Source organism: Emydura macquarii, unplaced genomic scaffold, assembly GCF_026122565.2.
Source record: "Emydura macquarii macquarii isolate MOO-44397 ecotype Brisbane River unplaced genomic scaffold, CSIRO-AGI_Emac_v2 contig_1348, whole genome shotgun sequence".
NCBI classification, from domain to species: Eukaryota; Metazoa; Chordata; order Testudines; family Chelidae; genus Emydura; species Emydura macquarii.
Window position 1 is genome coordinate 23,532,615 of NW_027131485.1, and position 18,070 is coordinate 23,550,684.

General features: G+C 51.3%; 1 protein-coding gene across 1 annotated transcript in view; it reads right to left on the bottom strand.

The window, feature by feature from the left end:
- The window catches only part of LOC137155244 (ankyrin repeat and fibronectin type-III domain-containing protein 1-like), a 508,614-nt gene that overhangs the window by 53,638 nt on the left and 436,906 nt on the right, over positions 1-18,070 (bottom strand). The gene's annotated exons all lie outside the window — the stretch shown is intronic.

Below are 18,070 nucleotides of genomic sequence, written 5' to 3' on the forward strand. Positions count from 1 at the left end.
CACAGGACTGAGCGTTATTAAGGTAACGTCACGACCAATGGGCTCACCTGGCCCCTGATTTCTTGTGGAGAAAATGTGCCTTTCCCAAGTGACATTCTTGCCAGGATCTCAGGATTCATTAACAGTTGTGAAATATTCTAGCTGTTTGCAGTCCCCTTAATGCCCCCACTGGCATCTATTGTTGATCTCCCATCTCTGGGGCAGGCATTGTAGCACTGTGGAAGATTTCACCCTCTCTGATTTATCGTCAGTACCATCTACTTTCAAGACAGTTTGGAAGCTCTATAGTTCTCAGCCAGGTTCCCTTCCAAATTGAGGGGCTCAGGTGGCATCATTTGCTCCATTTCTGCCCAAGATTCAGTTTTCTTTCCCCATGTAATAGCGGTGGGACACACAGGAGAGCAGGTCGCAGTTTCTTGGCTCCAGTCACCTAACATGGGCCAGACGTATAAATTGTTAATTCCCCATCTCATGGCAGGAGTCAGAATCCTCTGGCTCCAGTGTCTGCTGTTACAGTGACATTTAAAACCAAAATAGGCTCACAATTTGGTTTAAGAACATACATGCTTGAAACTCCACGGACCTACAACAAACACAGAGACGCTTGGGGATTTGATTCCAGTTGCCTCTTCTCTCAATGCCTCTGACTAGAACCAGGCATTTCTAGCTGCTTCTTCCTCTCAGCACACAGCACAGAGTAGAGGTTTCTGCTGTGGGAAAGATGCCAATGGACAGGAATAGAGTTTGGGGAAGTGGAAACATTTTTTAGCTTCTGCTCCCTGGGCAGAAGTGTAAGCAGTACAGGACACGACATACACAGGGGGCCATCGGAAATCCCAATCCTGGGGCTTTCTGTCAAATCACTAGCCCTGTTTGCTAATGACTCCAGTGTCTGATCCCAGATTTACAAGGTCTAAGAATAAATTTGAGCAGAAAAACGCAGGAACTTCAATGGTTTGGAATGACCAGCGTGAGCTCAGGACCAGCCTGTATGTCGAGAGCAGCACATAGCGAACGAGTTTGCTGGCAGGAAGTTCCTGGTTACCAAGAACTGCAATTGCGAAGGCCTGGGTGCTCAGATTCCCTGGTGATGGATGTCAACAAAAGGATCTGTGTGGATCAGCAGACAGATTCCCAGCGCTGACTGAAGTCTGGGTCCATCTCCAGTGTTTTGAGGCCCTTGATAGAAGGGTGAGGGGCTACTTGGAATTGAAGGTGTTACTGCCCTTACTAGACAGCAGCGCTGTTTTCAGGCTAAATATTGTTCTATTCAATACTGAAGAAAAAGAGAACCAGAGAAAACAATGATTAAAATAATGTACAGAGGTTAGAAAATGTTCAATATTTTATAAATAAAAAGGTTTGTGCTAAAAATATTTCACGAGTGCTTTCTCCTGAAATAGCACTGTCTGGGCAGCTCCAGGAGATGAGGGCTACTGGCAACAGGGGCTAACTGCACAAGTCCTTCCTGGCGTGCCAGCTGAGTGCCAGAGAGAATGTAGCGCATCATGGGAGGGAGACAGGTGTGCAGTCACTCCACCTGCTTCCCACTCGCACTCCCTCTGCTGCTCTTTGAATGGGGCCCATCAGGACGCAGGTGTTCCCAAGGCTTTCCCGGGGCTGGGGCAGTCATGTTGGTCCTGGGAAGCTGGTGAAACTTTAAGAGCACTTTGGTCTTTGTGCAGGTGTGATGGGGTGTTCACCCCACACCAGCACTGAAGGGGTTATGGTGACAAAAGAGGCCAATTAGCCATAGGCTGCCCCTGCTGGGGAGCGAAGAGGCCAAGGTAGCAATTGAGAATGAAGTTCGTCTGGACAGGGACACATGGGACTTCTAGATAGACTAGGAGTCGAGACTAGAGGGCCTGCAGGGATGTGAGCCTGCGGTCACACTCCCTGATACAAGGGGAGAGTGGGAGCCTGCCACAGGCAGTGTAGGAGGCTGTCCAAGGAAGGAGCAGTGAAGTCTGAGAGCACAGACCTCAACTGCTGGTTTGAGAGTCTGGACTGCAGCCCGGAGTACAGGCAGGCTGCGTTCCCCCACCAGCCGCTGCGGGAATGGCGCAGGCAGTGCAGTGGATATGGAGACTGTCCCAGAGTCTGGGGAAAGAGACTCAGATGAGACCCCGGAAGGGGAGGGTGACTGTGATTTGGCTGCGGCTCGTGAGAGAGGGAATGGACAACCGCAGGCTGGGGTGCAGACAGGGGCGAGCTAATTCCCCAGATGAGCCATGGGGAGGTGCTGTGGAGCAAGTGAGATCAGTCCCTGTTACAGCAGGGAAGGGGAAATTCACACTGGTGCAATGGGTAGGCAGAACTCACCAGACGGTGCATGGCTGTTGTGCTGGTCCAGGGGGTGAATCTCACCCAACGCGCTAGACAAGAGCTTCGGATGCCTGGACTGACCCTGGAAAAACAGGGTTACTTACCAGTAACTGTTGTTCTTCAATATGTGTTGCTCATATCCATTCCAATATAGGTGAGTGTGCGCCCCGTGCACTGGTTCCTGGAACTTTTTTGCCCCTAGCAAGCCCCGTAGGGCCGGCTCCGGCATCCCCTGGAATGCCACGGTTATGCTGTGGTATATCAGGCGCCGCCGGCCCTGGGGGCCCTCAGTCCCTTCTTTCTGCCGACTCCAACAGCGGGGACGGAGGGCGGGTGTGGAATGGATATGAGCAACACATCTCAAAGAACAAGTTACTGGTAAGTAACCCTATTTTTTATCTTCAAGTGATTGCTCATATCTATTCCAATATAGGTGATTAAATAGCCATACCTTGGAGGCAGGTAAGAGTCAGCGTCGAGCCCTGACGAAGCCCGCGTCCTCTCTTGCCTGCTGCACAATGGCGTAGTGGGACGTGAAGGTGTGGACCGACGACCAGGTCGCCACTCTGCAGATGTCCTGCAGGGGCACTCTCTCCAGGAATGCCGCAGATGAGGCCTGGGCTCTGGCTGAGTGCACTGAAACAGCTCTTGGAAGCGGCACCTTCGCCTGCTCGTAGCAGCACCTGATGCAGGCGGTGATCCAGGCGGAGATGCGCTGGGTGGAGACAGGTGAGCCCTTCATCCGGTCTGCCATGGCCATGAACAGCTGCGTCAACCTCCGGAACGGCCTGGTCCGCTCGATGTAGTAGGCCAGGGCTGGTCTCGCGTCCAGCAAGTGCCATCTCCGCTCCTCCTCCGAACCGTGCGGGTTAGGAAAGAACACAGGGAGGAAAATACCCTGGTTATAGTGAAACTGAGATACCACTTTAGGCAGGAAGGCCGCGTGGGGGCTCAGCTGCACGTTGTCTTTATAGAAAACCATGTAGGGGGGCTCCGAGGTCAAGGCCCTAATCTCAGAGACCCTCCTAGCCGATGTAATGGCCACCAGGAAGGCTACCTTCCAGGAGAGGACGAGCAGTGGGCATGTAGCCATAGGCTCGAAGGGGGGTCCCGTCAGTGTGGCGAGGACCAGGTTCAAATCCCAGGGAGGCACCAGGTCACGGACCTGCGGATACAGCCTCTCCATCCCTTTGAGGAACCTAAGAGACATAGGGTGCGAGAACAGCAACCTCCCCTCCAACGGCTGGTGGAAGGCTGAGATGGCTGCCAGGTGTATCCTCAGGGAGGCCAGGGCCAAGCCCTGCAGCTTCAGGTGGAGCGGGTACTCCAAGATTGCCTGTATGGGCGAGCAGCTCAGTGGGATATCCCGGGACTCCGCCCAACAGGTAAACCGCTTCCACTTTGCCCGGTACACCACCTGAGTGGAAGGTTTTCTGCTGCCCAGCAGGACCTTTTGGACCTGCACTGAGCAGGCTCTCTCTCCCTCCATCAGCCACAGAGTCTCCATGCTGTCAGGTGGAGGGAGTCCAGGTCCGGGTGCAGCAGGCGACCCTGGTCCTGGGAGAGCAGGTCGTAACGCCTCGGGAGCGGCATCGGCGTGGCAATGGACAGGTCCAGCAGCATACTGAACCAATGCAGTCTCGGCCAGGCCGGGGCGACCAGAATGATGTCCGCTTTGTCCCTCTTGATCTTCAAGAGGACTTTGGCAGCAGCGGAATGGGGGGAAACGCATACATGAGGGTCCCTGTCAAATCTATAAGGAATGTGTCGGAAATGGAGCCCGGCTCGCGACCCTGGAGGGTCCAGGACGACACGAACAGGTCCAGTTGGGGAACACACCACCTGCGGAAAATGGAAGTCACCACCTCCGGGTGCAGTGACCAGTCGTGGTGGGGTAGAAATGACCTGCTGAGGTGGTCCGCCTCGTCGTTCCTGACCCCCGGGAGGTGAGAGGCAGATATGCGGAAGTCGTGCCTCACTGCAAGGTTGAATGGCCTCCTGGCAAAGGGCTGAGGAGCGCACCCCCTCCGTGCCTGTTTATGAAAAAAATGGCCGCTGTGTTGTCCGTCAGGACCTGTACCATCCTGCCTCTCAGGAATCTGAGGAACACTTTGCAGGCCAGACGGACTGCCCTGAGCTCCCGGACGTTGATGTGGAGGCACTGCTCCTGCGCTGACCAGAGACCCTGGGTGCTTAGGTCGCTGCTGATGTGGGCCCCCCAACCCACATCCAAGGCGTCCGTAATAAGAGTTATCGAGGGTATCAAGTCTCTGAAGGAAACACCCTTCAGTACTTTCCCTGGGTACCTCCACCAATCCAGGGAGGACAGTACCTGCGTGGGGACAGTGACCACTATGCTCAATGAGTGCCTGGCTGGTGCATATACCGAGGCCAGCCACCTCTGGAGAGGCCTGAGCTTGAGTTGAGCCAGCCTTACCACATACTTGCATGCCGCCATGTGTCCCAACAGCTAAAGGCAGTGTCTGGCTGCCGTCATGGTCTTGGTGCCGGCTGGGGCTGACGCTGGGGACACGGTCATGCCTGATGCCTTGAGGCCTGCGGCATGTACAGCCCCGAGGACTTCAGGGTAGCCCTGGAGTCCTTCAGGGCATGTAGCTTGTCGTCCGTGCGGTCAGAAAAGAGGCCAGCGCAGTTGAATGGTAGGTCTTGGATCGACTGCTAGACCTCTTGCGACGGACCTGATGACTGGAGCCAGGAGCACCGACGCATAATGATCCTGACGCCATCGCCCTGCCGGCGGCATCCGCTGCGACACTGGCTGACTGGAGGACTGCTCCCGCCACCGTCACGCCCTCCTGAATGAGGGTGGCGAAATCTGCTGCCTGGTCCTGAGGCAAACCCTGCGCGAACCTCTGGAGGGAGGACCAGAGGTTCAAGTTGTAATGGCCAAGGAGCGCCTGGTGATTTGCGAGCCTCAGCTGCAGGGCCCCCGTAGAATAGACCTTTCGTCCGAAGAGGTCTAACTTGTTCTCTTTATTCTTGGGGGTATTTGCCTGGGCCCCCTGCCTGTCTCACTGCTTAGCGGCATCCACCACCAGCGACCCCTGCGCAGGGTGATTGTAGAGGTACTCAAACCCCTCTGCCGGGACGTAATACTTCCACTCGGTGCCCTTGGAAGTAGGGGCAACCGAGGCGGGGGTCTGTCAGAGGGCCTTAACAAGTTATAGGACCTGCTCATGCACAGGGAGGGCGACCCTGGACGGCCCTGCCGACCCCAATACACCAAAGAAGGGGTCCTCCTCTTCGGAGAGCTCCTTGAGCTCCAGGTTCAAATTGTCCGCCACCCTCTTAAGTAGCTCTTGGTGAGTTTTAAAGTCAGGGAGGGGTGCCCTGCGATCCCTGGCGGTTGTATCGTCTGGGGAGGAGGAGGAGGACTGTGGGAGGGGCCCTATAGAGGGACCCTCCTGGGGGTCAGTTTCCTCCCCGGAGGAATGGCCCTTGTCCAGCTGGTTCAGAGGGGGCGGAGGCAGGTGGGCCGTCAAGGAGGGGACCGACACCATACCTTGGGCTGTCTGAGTTCCCCAGGGACCCTGAGGTCATGCTGGGACTGGCCCCGGTGCCAAGTGGGGAGGGACCCAGTGCAGATGGCGCTCCGAGCTATGGAACCGGTGCTGCCGGGACTTGCGGTCCCTACTGGTCTTCCCCAATGACCTGCTCCAAGACGAAGAGGAGTGGTCTTGGTGGTGCCTGCGGTGCCGGCGGGGGGGCGAGTGGCTGGAGGATCTGGTCAACTGCTGCCGAGGTCTTGTATAGGTATTTGCCCTTGGGTGACCTGGAGCAGTGCCAACCATAAGGACTGCGCTCCCGCCTGGACTCCAAAGAGTGAGAGCAATGACGTAGTGCCGAGGGCTCTCCCGGTGCCAAGGCTTTCGGTGCCGGGCCCGGCACCGGGATGCGGGCTGGGGATCGGGAGCGGTGCCAGCGTTCCACGGTGCTGGATGAGGAGCGATGGTGCCAGCAGTGGTCAGGCATCGGGATCCGTTCCTGGCCGCGCTCCGGGGATTGGGACCGTTGTCGGCCCCTGCGAGAGTCCTCCAGCTGGCTGTGGGACCGGAACCTGGATCAGTGTTGGGCATGCCAGGTGTCGGAAGGTGGACATGCTGGGATGCGGGCCGGGGATCTGGACAGGTGCCGAGAGGGCCAGGTACCTTCAGGCACCAGCATCCGCGCCGGACTGTGCGCCGGGGACCAGGAGCGGCGGTACTGAGAGCCCCAGGACTCCTCGGCCACCGGGATCCATGCTGGGCTGCGTGCCGGGGATCAAGACTGGTGCTGTGCCTCCCTGTCGGCGTCTGGGGAGCGGGAGCGGTGCCGGGCGTGTTGGCGGTCGGGCGCCCGCGTCTGTGCCGGGCTGCACTCCGAGGATCAGGACCGGCACCGAGTGCCTCCAGTCTCTTTGACCGCCGGGATCCACGCCGGAGTTTGCGTTCGAGATCGGGACCGGTGCCGCACTGTGCTCGGTGCCCTGGTGCGGGATCCCGAAGATCGTTCCTCGCGCAAGGCAGAACTGTAACGGCGTCGCCACACGCCGGAGCATTGAGACCGCCCTTGGTGTCGAGGAGCTCGACGACCCAGTGTCGGAGCTGGGAGGGGAGCCCGCATTCTCGATCCTCCTCGACCATCTGTGGGGAGACCTGGACTCCTGTCTCCGCCACCCACCGGGGCAACCCAGCGCAGGTTTACCCCGAGATGTCAGTCCCCACACCCTCGGCTGAGGGGGGGACGGAGGCATGGGCATGCCCATGAGGGCGCATGCCGCAGAGAACGCCTCTGGCGTCAACGGCCCTTGCAGGGGCACTCCCCCACCCGCAGGAGTCGGGGGAGGCTCCCTGCGAGGAGATGCCGGTGCCGGAGTAACCTCCATGGCACATGGCTGGGGAATCTCCTGCGTAACCCCCAGCTGTACTGGTGGCGTGGGGGAGTCCATGTGAGCGGCACCTTGCCACTTCTTCTTTTTCGGCACCGCCAACTGCTGTACCGACTGTCCCGGTGCCAGCGGTGTGCTGCATACTGAGGATAAACTCGGTGCCGCGGGGGAGCGAGACGGTTCCAAGTCTGGCCGGAGCGCGGACTGCATGAGCATGGCTCGTAAGCGAGCGTCCCGCTCCTTCTGTGTGCGAGGTTTGAAGGTCTTGCAGATCTGGCACTTATCCTTACGGTGCTGCTCCCCGAGGTAACGGAGGCAGCGGTCGTGAGGATCGCTCACTGGAAAGGCCTTGCTGCAGACGGCACAGGCCTTAAAACCGGTTGAGCCAGGCATGGCTCAACCCTAAGCCCTGAAGGGCAAAGGATCTATTGACTACTCTAACTGTTCACTAATTACTTAACTACTATACTTAACTCAACTGTAACAACTAAAAAAACAGGGATTGCTGCTTGCTGAAGAGCAAGGGGCAGATGTTCCAGCTACCGTCAACGGGAGGAAAGAAGGAACTGAGGGCCCTCAGGGCCGGCGGCGCCTGATACACTGCGGCATAACCGCAGCACTCCAGGGGGCGCCGGAGCCGGCCCTACTGGGCTTGCTAGGGGCAAAAAAGTTCCGGGAACCAGTGCACGGGGCGCGCACTCACCTATATTGGAATGGATATGAGCAATCACTCAAAGATAGAACACCTACATTCCCGAGCGAGCGCAAAGCTTCCGTGTGTCAGGTCCCCCTTCAAGCAGCCTGTGCGATTGCAGAAAGGAGATGGTCAGCCATAGTCTGCCTTCATTTATACCCATTGTATCCAACTGATGTCGATGAGCTTGCACTGGGTGTGACTGAGGGCAGGATTTGCCTAGTGTCCTGGTCACACTCCCAGGCGTGCACCTCTCGGCACTGCAGGCAAAGGAAAGTACCATATGGGAGCCAGGGAAGGAAAAAGATAAGGAGGTAGTTGAGGGGTGGTGAGGAGTGAAAGGGGTGAAAAGTGGAGCAGGCAGAGAGGTGGAAGATCTCAGTCACCTGGGGACTAAACGCTCTAGTGACATTCTCTGCGGCAAACCCAAAATACCTCTCATCCCTCCGGCAGCCCTAGCATTTTGACTGTGTGGCAGGGAAGGCATGCATGAGGCACGACAGAAACTCTGCAATCAAGGGGTGGAGGAGAGAAGAATGGGCAGACAGATCAGGCCTCAGTCCTGCGAGATGCTGTACGTCCTCCCCTCCTGACGGCTTGGACAGGACTCCAAGGTGCAGGATCGGGGCTGCGGCGAATAGAAACCAGATGATGAGAAGGAAAAAACAACCAACCAACCTCAAAACCAAGCAAACGGGCAAGATGACAGGAACCAAAGCGCACTGAGGATAATGGATGAGCTTGACTGAGAAATATTCCCAGTAGGGGCACGGGGTGACATCAGCAATCCCCAGAGTAGAAGGCCAGTCGCTTGGAATGGCAAGCTGACATTTGAAAACTCTCTTCCCTGCGGCTGGCTTTGGAAAACTATGATAGTATGTTTCTGTTTGCTGAATCACACGTGGCTCCCAGCAAGGACTCTGACCCCCAAATACTGAGACCTTCCAAAGAATGGTTTTGTTTTCTCATTTCCCGTTTCTCCTGCTGGCATCAAATAACAAACAAAAGTGGGGCAGGGCCCAGGATGATTATAGTGCAGTTTTTAGTGCAACGCCCCCTGGGAACCTGGCCTCAGTACGGATTTGGGGCCAGATCCTCGGCTGGTGTAAAGTGGCCTAGCTGCACTGAAATCAATGGAGCCCGGACTCTCAGTAGTGCTGCGTTGGCATCTCAGACTGCCAGCGATGGACTAGGATGCTGTTGCGCTCGGCGCTGCACAAACAAAGAAACTGACCCCAGCTGAGGGTCTGGCCCTTTGTATGTCTCCCAAGCCCCAGTCTGGTGCGTTAGCCACAGGCCCCTTCTTGCTCTGGGTTCAGTGGAGGGTCGCCTGACCTTCACCGGTGTAAGGGAGAGGAGAAGTGGGCCATTAGTACCGGTGGAACACCTGCCTCCGTTTTTACACTGACTTCTTAAGGTGCGTCCATACTGTAGTCTTAGCCCCTGCTCTTACGTGTGTTTTGCTCAGCCCCCCCAACCATCCACGCACAACTCCCCCAGGCATGTGCTTGTTTGCACTTTGGCCCTATGCTTGCTTGCATGGCTGGGGTGACGGGTTACTGCAGCAGCTGTGCTTTAGCGCAGGCCGGCACCTGCCCACTTTGCAGGCAAGATCACTGACGTGCCAAAATCCCCCAGGGCTCTTCCCATGACTCCCCCACACAGGACGGACAAGTTCTCCCACAACCGACACCATGACAGAGAAGCATCCTAGAGTGTCTCAGCACAAAGAAGTCTGGCATATGCCCACGCGCACACAGGCGCAGGCAGAAACAGTGAGGACACAGTAACGTTGGTAGGGGATGCTGGCTCCCAGGCAAGGCTAGCCTGGGTGCCCAGATCCGGGGGCCAATCCCTCGGACTAACTGTGCAGTGTAGACGTACTCTTGGCTCTCCCTGTGTGATACGGAGATGATACTTCCCATCTCCCACCCTTTGTCTGTCTTCCTCTCTGGACTGTGAGCTCTTCAAGGATGGTTTCTATGCAGCACTGAGCAGAACGGAGCCCTGACCTCAAATGGCACCTTTAGAAGCTAGTGGAATCCAAACAGTAAGAATCGTTTGATTTTCCCAAGGATATGGAAATACCCCATGGCTTTTTACTTGTTTACTTCTTTGTTGGTGCCCCAGCGTGACTGGCCATGCTAGCATAGCTCCAGCGACAGGGCTTGCTTGTTGAGACCTCATCTTGCAAATTGCTCTGTGTGGGTGGGCAGAGCTGTAATGGGGGGGATCCATCTGCACAGGGAAGTTTGCAGGACTGGGGCCTAGTAAGGCTGCCAATCAGCAGTAAAAGCAGAAGTCAACACTGGTTTGTGTAGGTCCTAGATAAACATTGGCTCCCCCAGCCACCCCCCTTGAGGGAGAAGTGGTGGGCATTTAGATAGAAAGGTGCCGTTTTTGCATAAGGCTTTCCAGTTCATTGCAGAAATGGGTGTTTGCTCACTTCTCCATCCACTTTCTCACAAGCTTTCAGCACCAGCTTCCATCTTGCACATTTCTGCTTTATTCACCCCAGGAGAAATTCCCCTCTCTCCTCCCCCATGGGACCACACGTAGGCCTCTACCGCACTTACTCCTTAAGTGGGACGTGTAGTGCATTGGCCTTGTGTGCTGGTCCATAGCACAGAGCCTAATTTCACTCTCTGAGCTTAAAACATGGGCTGAGTTTATGAAAGAATCTTACACATCACCTCCCCAAGCTAATGAGTGGAGCAAACAGAGGGGGAGAAATGTCCTCGAATGCTGCTTTGAATCCGAGAGTGTATTTTGATTCAATGGCATTCATGACCCTGTTTCTGTGACAGCTCAAGTTCTAAGCTGAAAAAAAAAGGGCAGGGGTGTGGGGGGAGCATTTTCAGCTCTAATGCACAACTCTTTGCTGGAAACGGGGACTAATAGAACCAACCTGGTGCAATGTGACTTGTCTGCAATTTGTGAAGGATCTGCAGGCGAGAGATTGACTGCTGCAGAAATGCGTGCACGATTTCAAACAGCAATTACCTTTGAGACTCTCAGGCTGTTTGCAGACAACTTTGCAAACAGAAGGGGAAAAGGCGATTTTTGTCAAATAAATTATTCATTGCAAATTATTTACTAATGAGAGAGCTTGCTTTTATCTGGGTACTTTTATCTGGGTATCCATGAGCGCCTCACGGTCATTAATGAATTTATCCTCACAACCTCCCGGGAAGGCAGGGAAGTGCTAGCCCCATTTTACAGAAGGGGAATGAAGGCTCAGCAATTAAGGCCCAGATCATCAAAGGTATTTCAATTCCTAACTTCTATTGAAATCAGTGGAGGTTCGGAGCCTAAATTCCTTTGTGCATCTGGTTCTAAGTGATTTGCCCAAGTTAACACAGGGAGTCTGGGGCAGAGATGGGAATCGAAACCAAATTACCTGGCTCCTACTTCAATACCAGAGGTTCTCAATCTGGAGCTTAAGACCAGGAGTTTGATGTTAAATGGAAGGGGACCCTGGCTAGATGGGAGGGGATTCCAGGGTGACTGTGGTATGGAGGACGGTGTTCCAGTATGGAAACAGCTAAAAGCCCTGCCTTCATCAGCGGTGACAGGAGAGAATGGGAGATCAGCACTAACACAGGGGCCTCCCTGTTTTCTGGACTGCAGTTCCTCTTTCCTACATTTATTTAACACAAACCTAGTTTCTAGGAGCCTGATTCTGAATCATTTCTTAAAGCAAAACTCTCCCTGAAAAGCCAGCCGGAGTTTAGCCTGACTGAGGAGCTCGGCTCCGGCTCTACTCTATATTAGCATTTGGCAATCGTGAGCTGCACAAAGCAGCATCGTGCACTGGAGCAGACCGCAAGTGCAGTGTCAAAGTCCAATTCCCATACAGCTAATTCAATAAGTCCCAGATACCATTACTTCATAAGGCAGAGAGACTCCACAGTTATTAGGGGAATTGAGAGGGGGGGAGGAAAAGTTGAAATGGAGAAGGGAGAGAGACAGGGAGGGTGGAGAGGGGGAAGCGAAGACAAGCAGCAGAACAAAACATCCCATAAATCATGAGAAGCTGCTGAAATACCAGAACAAATGACCCCATAGCTTGGCCATTGTTCCTGAGTGATGGCTTAAAGCACTCCCGGTCGAGACAAAGTGCCTCCACCACATTTGTTTCTATGCTGCGCCTGCCCCATTCGGCCCAGTGCATGCACTGCGCTGCATGAGCAGCAGCCCTGAGGTTCTGGGGAAAGCGTATGTGGTTTAGAAATAGTGGCTGAGATTTGCAAAGCTGCCTAAGGGAACGGGATGCCCCATTCCCATTCATTTTGGGTATCCCTATCTCTTAACCTGCTATGAAAATCTCATGCGACAGAAACACCTTGACCAGTCACAAGTTTAACCAAAGCACCTGCACACACACCCTCTGCAATTACCAAGGTTTGCTGTTTTGTCCCCCACTCTAGCTATTTTTTCCCTCTTCTTGGCTAAGGTCTTCTTAGAAGCTTGAAAATTAAGCAGGCCTAAGTCTCATCTCACTTAACCTCATGTAAATCAGGAGTAAATCCACTGAAACCAACGGAGTTACACTGGTGTAAGAGAGAAGAGAATCTGACCCACTGTTTTTCTTTATCAGTGTTGCCCCTCTCTTATCCTTGGCTTCAAAAGGGATTGGTGGGGATCAAGATGATTCTTTTTTTTGTTTAGTTCCTTGTAGAGTTGGTTGGTGAAAAGATCACTGTCAGGTCAGCAATCACATCTTTTAAAAAAAATATCCTGTAGGACCTCAGATTATTAAAATGAAAATAAACGGCAGCAGCTAATTTACCGTTTACAGGAGTGATTTTCAATTTTATTGGCTCAAAAACCAACCAAAGAAATCATCCATCAACTTGCCACATCCTACAATCCTTTGCAGCTGCCTAGGATTGTAGAGTTTAGGTTGTGGGAAGACACAATAGGGCGGGGACACTGCTAGCTGGCTGGGGGCATTGGTTTTTCCAGCACTAAGATCTGATATTGAAAACACAATGGCCAGTTCCATTTTGAGTGCAAGTCATTTTCACACTCTGGTTCTCGTGCCTCAAACCAACGCTGCAACTGGTGGTGTCACCATTCTGCAAGGGAATCCCGAACCCCAAAGAGAAAGTCTTCTCGCATTCCAAAATTTGAAACTGTGTCATAAAAACATTTTCATTAAAAGCGTTTTCTTTTTTAACCAAACCTAAAACGTGGGGCCTAAGTGACCTGATAATAAGGATGCAATCACACACGGCTCCTCTCTGGTGCCAGGAAAGGACCTGGTACTGCAGAGACACGCTGCCTCAAGATGGAGCTCTGGGAACGGCTCTAAAGGGTGCAAAACCACCCTTTTAGGTTCTACCCACACTACAACAGGCAGGGTCAGCTGTACTTGCCAGAGGCTAGTGCTTTTGTGGATGCTAGCCCTGCATAGTCCTTGTACTCAAGGGAATGCACAATCAGCAAGTCTACCTGGTCTGTGCAATGGGTATAATGGGGAAACCTTCTTGCCTCTTCCCCCCAGTCATGCAGAGGCAGGCAAATCCAACCCTAAATAAGCTTCAGCAACTAGGTTTCCTGATTATCCTCATTTTACAAACAGGGAGGGAGAGAGGCTGAGGAACAGAGATTAAGTGATTTACCGATGCACAGCCAAATCTCCTGTGCTTCTAACCATTAGACAACATCCTCTCATCAGTGACCCTTTAACCGCTCGCAAGGGGCTGCCAAAATGCAGAGCAGAGATAAGTGGGAAAGTGTGGAATGTACAGTATTTTTACTGAAATAGCTTCGAATAAGCTATTCTCACGATACATTACAGTGAGGCTGCCTGACGTGAAAAACGTGAGCAGAAGCGGAGAGAAGGGGGGAGTGATTAGAAAAAAGAACATAAACAAAGGGAAGGAAACCCAGAGAGGGGAGATATGCAAAACCACCAGAGGTAAAAGGGCAGGAAAGGAAAAGTAGAGAGGGAAGAGAAGCAGAAAGAAGATGAGGTTAAGGAAAGAGACAAGAAGCAAAGAAAGAATGGAAAAGGAGAGAGTGAATTAATGAAAGAGGAACCAAATCAGAGCGCACTGAAAGATGCAAGCTCAGGGCATGAAAAAAAGAGAAGAATCGGAGGCCTGGGACAAAAGGGACCAGAATTTCTGATGAAGTCCCTTGCCAGCGGGTGTTAAAGGCTGCCCAAAGTCTTTGTTATGGATTAAAAGCTGGTTAAGAGACCATGTAAAATAGAGAAACAACTGATCATTTCTCAGTGTGCAAAAAGTTAAAGATGATCTGTGCAGAGGGAGAAAATTGGTGTTTGTGGGTGTTTGTGCTTTTTTATACCCTTAGAAATATCAGGAATGTCAAACGTTGTCCTCTCTGATTTTGCTAGAGGACTCACTGGAGGTGTCAGACGTGGGATGTTTATTTTCTCATTCCTTATTTGAGCAGGGTAAGATGCCAAATGTTGAACAAAGAGACCTTTTCTCTCATGTGTTGCTTGATCACTGGAGTTAAACAGGTATTACAAACAAACAGAAATCAATAGACTATCAACAGTCTCACTGAAAATCCCTTTCTCCCTCAATTGTCTAGCTTTCACTCTCTTGGAACCTGCGATATCACAATCTTACAGTTCTTCCAGCACAACAGGCTAGACAAATCCTGAATAGCTAATATAAGAAATAAGCAGGGAAAGAATCATTTAAAAAATAAAAACACTGTTCAGGCCTTCTTTAGATATCCAACAAAAGCAACTACATGGATATTCCACTCCCTGCATTACCCCTCCCCCTGCACATCTGTCCCACAAGGAGCCTGCCTTTTGAAGCATTAGGTATTGGGATCTGCCAAAGGCAAGATACCAGACAAGACGGACCAACGGTCTGAGGGAGTATGGCATATTCATAGGTCCCTAACAGAAGGGACTTTGTGGGACCAGCTTAAAAAAATAGCCTAAAAAAGTCTAATAATGAAGTACTTATTTTAGTAAATAACATATGAATGAAATAAGTGTTTTCTCAATACTTCACTTCCCCCCACACACTTTTTTTTAACAAGTGGAACGTAGCAGGCGTCGTGTAGGCACTGCTAAACTCAGGAGCAAAATCTTGTTTCACTTGCTGTTTAGAGGACAGAAATATGGGCTGCCTAAATAAAGCGTGTACTGTGCCATAGGACCGACACGCACTATTGATGTTTCACATCTGATGGACACACGGCAGGCGGAGGCAAGTGAGCTGAGTTCTAGACGCACCTCAGATGCTAACTGCCTGTGTGATTATTGGGGGCTAATCACCAAGGGTGAAGAGATTTAAAGGCAGTTAGGCACCTACTTGGATTTTCCAAAGCATCTAGGTGCCCAACTCCTGTTGAAATCATTGAGTTTTAGACACCTAAATTTCTTTGAAAATGTGGCCCTTAGGCCAAAAATGTCCACTAATTTGTGTACCTACTCTTTTGGGTGTGCAACTTGGGGCCGGGTTTTCAGAGGTGCTAAATAATGGCAGCTCCTATTGGGGATGTTCAGTCACTCTGAAAATCAGCCCCCACGTGGCCACCTCTCATCAGTGGGCCTGCAAATGGGAAAACGTTGGCCTGAGCCTCCCGGAGCCTCATTTTCCAGATGTGGAAGATGAGGCGAGAATGCTCACCCATCAGACAGAGTGCTTGGAAGGTTAATTAATGGGTTGCATATGTGCCAAAGGACTTCTTATTATTTCTGTTACCAGAACAAATAAGAGGCCTGCTCCCAGACCAGGCCTCTGTGCTAGGTGCTGTACACACACACGCAACAAAAAGATCCTGCACTCCTGATTTACAAGTACTCATTAGATGCTTGTGCATACCAATTCTGTGTGCATAAACTCAGGAATGTGAATGTATCCATCCAAAGGCTGACAACGCGGGTTCCAGTCCTGCAAAGACGACTGCAAAGATGACTGGGTCCAAGCAAAACTCCACTGACCGGGGGAACGAGTGGAATGACATTACAAAAGCCAAGCGAGTGAATATCCACTTTGCAGGGCCTGGCTTTAATGTACAACATGCACAACAAACACGATGTTACCTCCACATCTGGGCCACGTTTTCAGATGGCCATCCACTCGGCCTGTAGGGGCTTCTGTCCACAGTACTGTATGTGCAAGCACCTGTACACATGCTTTTCCAGCACTAACCCCAGTGCTTAGCTGATGGGTTTAAAATGCATGTGTCCATTTTAGAATCTCTCGCTAGTGCGTGTTAATACTGAACAATGTGTGTCAGGGGGAGGGGTGCGTCTACACAGGCACGCTGAGACTGTTCTTTGAAAACTTGGCCCTGTGTGTTTAAAAGTAAATTAAATTCTTATACTGTAACAATACGCCCACTGCAGCTCCTGGTTTTCCTACTGAACCAGGACACCGGTGGAAGGCATGAGTAGAAGATCCAAACAATATATTACAAACACATTAAGATGCTTAGGGGCGCCATTCTGGCTCTGACAATCGGTTGGTCTCCAGTGGGGGCATTTTAGTTTGATGGTACGCTGATGTGCATATGTAGGCTTGGCAGAATTCAATTTTTTGGTTATAATTTCGACATATAATATCAATGTTTATTTTTACGCATTTTTTTCTATTTTCTCAATGTAAATCTTTACAGCTGTGCAAAATTATGAGTTTTAAGCATTTTCCCCCTATTTTTCTTGATTTAAATTTTCACAGTTGTGGGAAATTATGGGGGGCTCAGACAATTATTTAATGCCAATAGATACTGAGATTCAAAAAATTAAACTTTATAACCATTAAAACACAGATTGTCAACATCTCGTCAAAATACACCAAGTAAATAGCTTTAAATCAAACTCTAACAAGTTCTCAGGTAGCATTTTCCTTACTTTGCCTCTGTAAATTTCAATTATTCAATCTCTTGATGAGAGAGGTCACAATATGTGTCGGAAGGAATGAAGCCTGAATGTTGCAGAGTCTTAGTCCTCTTTCTTTTTACACTTGACTGTTGCACTAGAGCTAGGTGAAATTTTTTGGTCAAAACATTTTTTTGGCATAAAATGCAGAGCCAGCAACACCGAAATGTTTTGCAGATTCGTGCCAGTTTTGCTGAATTGTTTCAGTAGAAACCCCAAACACCACAAGATTTTTGAAAAAATCTGAACGCTTTGTTTTGACATTTTCTAAATGAAATGTTTCAATTTTTCAGTTCAAAATGTTTTGTTTTGAAATGTCTTTAATTTGATAAAAAATACAACCAACTCCTTTTTAAAATTCGGCAATATCAACACAAAACATTTTGTTTGACCCAAAACAGTTGTTTGATTTTTGGATTTTCTGAACATTTTGAAAAATTTCATTTCATTTTGACACCCACGTAACAACAAAATAATAATACTTTGCATGGATAAAGAGCATCTCACCCAACAATCTCAAAATACTTTACAAAGGGAGGCAAGTATCATGACAGAGGGGAAACAAGGCACTATGAAGTCACTTACCTAGAGCAAGTCCATGGCACCGCTAGGAATAGATCCCAAGTCTTTTGACACCCCACATCCCGCTCTAACCATAAGACAAGCCTGCCTCCTGCAACAGTAGCCTGGTCCAGTTTATATACATCAGGTGGGTGGGTGGCTGACAAGGTGCCAGTTGCACGGATCCGCTGACAGCTGGTGAGGGAGGCCGGGTGAGGCCTAATTATGGAATGATGGGGTGGGAGTCATGGGCAAAGAGCCCCACGTGGCATTAGCTCCCTGCTCCACCTCTGCAGAGCTCCCAAAGGAGGGAGAATGCAAAGGTGACCAGAAGCTGTTCAAGTTTAAGAACTCCTTTGCCTGGTTTCCTGCTTCTTTTTAGCTCCTGCCCTAGGATTCCCCACTGCCTGGAGCCCTTGTTTTGCAACAACACCAGGCGGGGAGTTTGTTGATTCACTCAGAGCAGATAATTGTCTTAATTAAAAGTTTTTGCTGAAGCTGTATCCATCCCACAAAGTCAGCACTTGCCGGCTGTCTCCCACACGGCTGCCTCCCAAAGCACATGTGCAACTGCCATAGGAGAGACACTCATGGATTAACAGGGCAAACAGGAACTCAGCACTGGCTCCAGGCCCCACAAAGCGTCTCCGATCTTCTCTTAGCTCCCGGAGCACCCTCTGCCCACACGGGTAGGGAGCTGTCTTCAGATGGACCCTCATGA